We start from the raw sequence: 7359 nt of genomic DNA on the forward strand, positions 1-7359 counted from the left end.
GCCTGCTGGGACTACAGGCCAGTTAAAGAGCAGACTCCTTCAGGATAACGTTATAGACTCACTTTTGCTTGGGTGGCATGCTGCTTTTGCAGTTTATTACATTGGGAGGAGATTAGGCTTGATGCTCATATTTCTGCAGTGGGTAAAACATCAGATTTTGACCTGCAGGAAGAAGGGTGGCAGAGTTTGGGGCAGGGGGTAGTTAGATGGCAGGGTAGATTTTGCACTTTATAGACTAACCAAAGTTAGTAGGTGACCAGTGACCTACATGACTTCCTTCCACTCTCTGCAGGAGCTCTCGCGCTCAACTGAGAGAGCCTAGAGCAATGTTTCCGCTTGATGTCTGCACAGGCCACCCGTCCCTGCTGAGTAGCATTGCATCACATTAGGCTGCAATGATGCGGGAACTTCCCATCTTCTCTTCTCTTGGGGACGTTCCCTCACCTGCACCTCACAACCCTCTCCACAAGGTCTGACTGTCTCCATTCAGGTGTCTCACGAGGTCGTTGCCAAGGAGGGAGAGCAAGTGGCCCAGGATAATTTTGAGAGGTCCTCAATGCAGGAAGTCCACAGTGCTTGCAGGGGGAGGTCAGGTCCCTGGAGAGATCGGCTGCACAGCTATTCTTCAGAGCACTTCTGCTCACATCACCCAAGTCTGGTCTAGCTTCACCGTTAAGCCTGAGGTGTGTTATTCATTGCTGACTTTGGCTAAGCATTGGACAAGGTGCTGTAAAAGTTGATGCACCGTGAAGATGCACGGCAAGTTTTTCAGGAAGGAAAAGGAAATGCAGAACTGGGTAGTATGTGTGTACTGAAGGTACCCCCCTGAGTGCAGTGTCTTTCCCCTCTCCGTTGGTGGCTCCGTACTGAATCTGACTAGGATACAAGAGGAGACAGTCTGGGACTTTGGAGGCAGATCTTCTCTGGTAGATCCTTTTCTCAGAGAAGTAGAGTAACCGCCTAACTGGGCGCGTCTACCTGAGACACTAAATGCGCATTAGACATTTTATTGCACATTAGCGCATCACACAAAAAGTGTGCCGATGCACAGTAGATTTATTCTAATGCGCACTTAGCATCACAAAAAAAAAGTCCGTCTGTGCTAATGTGCAGTAGTGCCAATTGCAGCGCATTAAGTTAGTACCTGTAGGCACTTATACATATGCTGGATGTCTGCTTCAATATGTGATAATTGGCATGCATCAGAGCAGACTTAATTAATCGAGTCTGCTGGAGCACAATAATTAACATACTTCAGCAGCCCCTGTGTCATGTCTGTTTAGTGTCCCTGTACTTCAAAATGGTGGTGGAGGTGCTTGAACTGAAGGCTGTTGAACGAGCTTTAGTTCAAGTACCTCCACTGCCATTTTGAAGCCTGGGGCACTGAATACACATGACACTGCAGGGGCTTTAATTGGAGTGGCTTTTGGTGCTACTCTAATTAAAGTGCCCCTGCCACCCTGGAACACATGATTAGATGCCCTGTGATTACAGGTACTAAACTTAATACACCATCATTATGGCACATTAATGAACGTCTTATGCCCACTCCCTGGCGCATGCCAAAGGGCTGCATGTCCTGCGGGATTGTTGTATATCCCCAGGACAGTTCCAGCAAGACTGGAAGCAGCGTGCATTTAGGGTTGGGTCCCTGAGTTAGCAGAAGCCCAGAGCTAGGGTCATCTCCCCTCATGGTGCACAGGAGTGGCTTTGCTCAAGGTTCATGGTATTAGGCAGTTATGTAGGGTTTTGTATGTTAAGAACATGCATTTTTACCAGTTTCCATCAAACAAGACCACTTTAAAAGAAGCCAAGAGAAACCACAGGGCTTGTGGGTTGCTTTGCTTTTAATAAAGCAGGGAGGAGGAGGTGGCACAAGCAGGAGCGGAGTTGCCGCAGTAGCGCAGAAGGTTCATTGGTTGTGCAGAGGCTTCCCCAAAGGGCACGCGTGTGCAAGAAGCATGGTCTGTGTGTGAGCCCCTGTGGCATGGTGAGTGCTCCATCACTTGGGCAGTGCCGCTGTCAGCCCTCATGATACCATAACGTATTATTGCTGTTTCCCAGGTTCTCCCAGCTAGCGAAATCTGGGAGAACATGACAAGTTTCGGACAACTTTTAAAATGAATAAACATTTCAAATAAGGAACCTATGATTATTTTTTTTTGCATGTAGCTTTTAGGCTCTGTTTTTAAGTAGCCATTAAAGGTTTTAAAACCTTATTCTAAATGTAAAGTGCTTCAGGGCATTGTTTGATTTGAAAGGCACTGAAAACTGGAATTTTCATTATATATTGCCAAATTTAGTTCATTTGTGAAGGACATGGCTTCATCAGCATGACTTCTGTCATTTGCAAAGTTGCTGTGCCCTGTAAAGGTTTATTAATCTTTGTTTAATGTGTTCTTGTGGAAAAAAATTAAACATACAAAGAATAAAGCTTATGTATGCGCTGTGAGTCCCTCTGGGTGTTCAATCTATATTACTCATGTCTGTGAAAGGTAAAAATGGCAGGTTTTATTCGCTAAGTTCAAGACACAAAAGGCAATATTAATTTCATAGAATGTGTAAAAGATATGCAAATATGACCAACTCTAGGGAAAATGGGGCACACAATATTCCAGGTTTTGAAATTATACAGTTTAATAAAGACTTGCTTTGAATACTCCTTTTTAAAATTTTTTTAAATTTTTTTTAAGCCTAGGCTTCTGTTGTTAAAGTTCATGTAGTGCATCTCAAGAAAGACCTCATACTCCCAAGCATGATCTACCGTGCTGCATACTGTTAAAAGATTTGGATCTGCTTCTCGGCAATGTAAAGCCTTGTTTTCAGCTTTGTATCATATCTCAAGATGAATTTACATATGTTTTATTTCATGCTGTGCTGTTGCTTTCCCCGAGCACTCGGGAATCACGGGTCCAATCTAACTCACTTCCTGCACTATATCTTCCTGCTCCTGTGTTAAGCTGAGGCCTGTTTTCACCCGGCAGGCCTTTCCTTTAATTTCTTTAATCAGCTTGGTGCTGTCTCAGACCTAAATGTGTTGCAAGGGGTCTCTCTGGGTCAGTCCCTTCCCTCTTCCTTTTTTGCCTTTGGGCTGCCAAAACAGGGAAGCCTGATATCTGCTGTCTTAGAGGATGGCGAGGTTAGTCGGCCTCCTTGCTTGTCCAGTTTGTCCAGCTTCTGGAGCGGTGCCTATTCCCAGATCGTAGCATGCTTTGTTGTGGGAGTGCAAGAGTGATGGATTTGGGGGGGAATGTCTTTTATTTGGATAACTGCATAGCTGGGGGAGATTTTAAGTTTTCAGGCAGGTGACCTGAGGAAGAGCATCTTGTGCCCAAAAGTTTGTCTCAACCTCTCAGCTATGCATTTGGTCCAGGAAAAGATACCACACCGAAAAATCCTTGTATCTCACATGAGATGATAAAGATAGGTAGGCACTTGCTTATTCCCATAACTAGAGAGAAAAAGGGTATGATCTCTGGCTGTTAATGAGCTTTAAACATTTAAAGGTGCAGGTGTTGTAGTCACGTTGGTGTAAGGACGTTCCTATGCCCTTAAACATATAAAGGAATTTAACTGTGGTATGCACTTCATAAAAATCTACATATGCACTGTTTATAGCCAGCTCCTCTTGTAAGAGGAGGTGGTTACAACATCGGTTTAACAGCATTTGGTTGGCCAATAATACTGTTAATTGTTTTCTAGACTGCTAACAGAACTAGGTGATCAAAGGTACTAATATGCTCCCTGTTGCTATAATGTTCCTAGGCCAGTGCAAAGACAGGTATTTCAGGTTACAAGAAGCAAGGTCATGTGCAGGTGGGAAAAATCACACTTCTGCTATTGGAGTGTTTCATTGTCGTTGGTACAACCTGGATACCTGACATCATTGTCCTTGCTGGCATTCATTGACACATAGGCAGAAGGCAGTACAGGGTGGCCTGGCTAAATACGTCCAGACTAACATGGCTAAGTACCTCTCTCACTGACCTGCCGGGTGACCCGCTAAGGCAGACAGGCCAAGATTTAAAAGCATGTTAGCACCAAAGTGCCTGGCACTTGGGATGTTCAGCGTGCAGTTCTGCTCTAAAAACTGATTGTGAAAAAGGTACCTCCGTAGGATACATTGACTTGCATATCAGCTATGCGGTCAGGTTTAAAAATAAAGCTCCATTTTGTGGTAACTCCCAGCCCTTGAAATGCCACTTAGAAGCCCCAGCAGACTTCTTTCCTTTTGCGCAGTCGCCAGTCAGCAGTGTCTCTGCTAGCCTAATAAGGGTACGGGTACACCTGAGCACCTGCGGTGCTGTCCCTGGGATCCAGCAGGTGCGATTGATTGAAACTTAGTGCATCCTGTTCCTGCTGGGTGGGGAAGACGACAACTCAGTCTCTTTTGTGTTGGCTCGTAGGGCTCGCAGGGGCAAAGGCAGCGGGAACTCAGCTCACCGAGAAGATTGTGGATACAAATTGAGTGTAACAGGTACGTGTTTTTACATGGTTACTCTTGAAAACAGATACTACTTTCAAGAACTTTTGATTGCCTGTTCCACAAAAAAACCCAAAAAACCTCCCCTCAGCTTGTTAAAATGTGCTTTTAAAACATTATATTTGCTTATTTGTAGGAGAGGGTTGAGTCCACAATGATTTCAAGGATAAATTATTGGGCCTGGAAACTTCCATGAGTGGTGGGGCTTAATGCCCTCTTTCTATTCTTTGGTATCTCCACATGGCTTTTGTAATGAATGAATCTAGCTAAACCCATGCAGGCCCCTTGCTTGGGTGCAGTTTATGGCGTTATAAACATGTTTTATATTATAGGAATTAAGATTTGTAAACTTGTTTATTGTATGTCAGAGCTTCATATTGATGGGGAAGTTAAGGAAGAGATTTTTAATGATGAACTTGTGGCTGTTTGTTCTTCCAAGTTTATGTATAATAGTCTAGAGCTTAGCCTCCCTTTTGATGAGAGAGGTGTGCCCTCATCATGAAGTATGCGTTCTCTCTTGCCCTAGTGACCATCACCTGCTGTAAACAGTTACTGAAATATTAGCCGGTCTGTGTGAAGGTTATGCTGTTCACCTTTTGCTTTTTACGCTGAGTTGATATTTATTCTCTCTGTCTAATCACATTCTGCTTCCTTCAGAGCAGCTGCAAACTTTGCACCCATCATGTAACTGTAGCTCTGGTCTATGGCTGGAGAGAGCTACTGAAAGAGTAGCCGTGACCTTGTAAATCAACAATTTGCAAAAACCGATGTTAATTCATGAGCTCTCCTTTCTCCAGACCAACATATCTTGGGTTTGTGCACACACAGCACATCGCTAGCTGACCTTTCCTCTAGAGGTTGATTTTTCTCTGGAGCCAAGATATGCAAACTTCCGGGAGTTTGCAATGCCAAAGACCCTTGATATCTCTCTTCAAACGGAGCTCTGTGAATCTTGACATATGTTGGTGTCTCAGTTTGTGTCTCTTAAACAGTAATGAGGATTTTCCTGTGAAAGCTATCTGCTGCTCTGGTAGGTTTGGAGATGCTGAGTTTGTCTGTCTTGGCTCACAAGGTAGGCAAGAAATCCATGGGATTTAAGCACATAGACATCTGAGGATCTGGCCTTGAATGCTAACAAAGCATAAAGTAGCAGCAGAGTCTTATGTCTCCAGTTTCCACGCTGTATTTCCCAAACCACTGGCTTCTTTGCACTTAGTTGTTACCTACTAGGCGGGTGGTTAAAAGGACTGCACAAATGTGAGCCCTTCCGTTGAGATTTGGATCCAAGCAGCTGGCTTCATGATGGCGATGGATTGAAGACAGTAGGATGCGTGATTATTCTGTCCTTAAAACAAACAGAGAATTTCCTTGCTGCTGCTTTGCTTGTGTGTGCCAGCATCTAGAATGCATAAGGCGCTATTCCCACTGGGACTGACATCTGTCATTTCGTTTTAATCATTAACTCAATCTTAAAACAAGCCACATTTCATAGTCAAGGAAGAAGCTGTCATGAAAAGTCAATTGAGTCTGAGTGGTAGTGTTGCATTTGAAAACTTGTTTTCAATTTGAAATCCTATGCGTATGTTAAAAACAACTCATGGGGGATATATGATCATTAATATTAATTTATTTTTTGCCAGATTGACACATGAAGAATGAAAAGTGCTACCTTTTAAAAGACATTCACACAGGGCAAATATGTGTAAAATAGGAACCTACTTTGCCAGTGGCTTTTGCTATATGGGTGGAGGTGTTTTTGCTACAGCTATGTTGTGTTCATTATTTACAATATTAATATTAAGATAGCTATGCGTGTTTCCAAGACAAGCTTTTCCAGAGATGGTTTCCAATATTACCTTATAGTGAAAGTGAGATTCCTTACCATCACCTCTTCCCTACACCTTGCCGGTTTTACCTCTCAGCTGTCAACAGACCTATAAATACTTTTTCTGGACCATGCTGTAGTATTTTGGGGACGACACGCAGCACACAGTTCAGGGTTCACCTGATGCTCTGGATGTGGAGAGATGCACCAGTCAAATACAGACAAAAACATAAAGTGCTTTTTAACAATTCCTACATATGTTCATTAAATAACCATTTTTAAAAAGGGACTCTTACAATCAATATTTAATGCATCTCCTGTTAGACTATAAAATATCACCCATTGCTGCTGTGAATGCATTTAGGAGCTGCCTTCAAATTGGTTTGGAGCCAGACATTTTCTTCAGTGGTATTCCCTCCTATCTCGGAGCCTGCACTACGGTGCATTATGCCTGCGTCTCTTGGGCATGATTTGTAGTGTGTGCACAGTGTTGCACTATGGTGGCTCTTGCATCTGTTTTGGGCGTAGTGTGCAACAAGCAGGTGTGCCATGCTTCACAGTGGCAGTCCCTAATGTAAGCCTGCCCTTGGTGCCTCTGACCTGAATTGAGCTGATGCTCTTGCTTCCTGCTCTCATATTTGCAAGGAAGAAGGAGGCAGAAGGCAGGTAGTGGCCAAAGACCACTCTTCTCCTGTCCGTGGTCTTTTCATTGGCAAATGGAGTACTAATGTTGTAGCACTTGGTCTTGTTTTCAGTCCGGTTGCTGGGATTTGAGCTTTCCTTAAACTAATGACCACTTCTTGAGTGCCTGCATGCAGAAGGGATACTCTGCTGAGGATGGCACCTCTGAATGCAGGGTGAGTTTCATAGTTTCTAGGGTCGGAAGGGACCTGAGCAGATCATCTAGTCTGACCCCCTGCCATGGCAGGAAAGAGTACTGGGGTCAAACGACCCCAGTAAGGTGGTCATCCAACCTCCTCTTAAAAACCCCCAGGGTGGGAGCCTGCACCACCTCACTTGGAAGCTGGTTCCAGACCCTAGCCGCCCTGAC

At 44.1% G+C, this 7359-nt stretch overlaps 1 protein-coding gene across 18 annotated transcripts in view; it reads left to right on the forward strand.

Moving 5' to 3' along the window:
• Positions 1-7359, forward strand: part of FHIT (fragile histidine triad) — an 899923-nt gene that overhangs the window by 196142 nt on the left and 696422 nt on the right. For 6 of the 18 annotated variants that reach the window (XM_019504830.1, XM_019504845.1, XM_019504846.1 and 3 more), the window contains one exon: positions 4407-4477. The exons of 10 other annotated variants lie outside the window; for them this stretch is intronic. The gene's annotated coding sequence lies outside the window, so the exon portion shown is untranslated. Of the gene's footprint in view, positions 1-4014; positions 4106-4308; positions 4324-4406; positions 4478-7359 lie in introns of those variants that run through there. 2 more of the 18 variants (XM_019504838.1, XM_019504837.1) reach the window with 2 other exon arrangements.

This window comes from Gavialis gangeticus, unplaced genomic scaffold (genome assembly GCF_001723915.1).
Source record: "Gavialis gangeticus isolate Ggan-Ray unplaced genomic scaffold, GavGan_comp1, whole genome shotgun sequence".
Lineage (NCBI taxonomy): Eukaryota > Metazoa > Chordata > Crocodylia > Gavialidae > Gavialis > Gavialis gangeticus.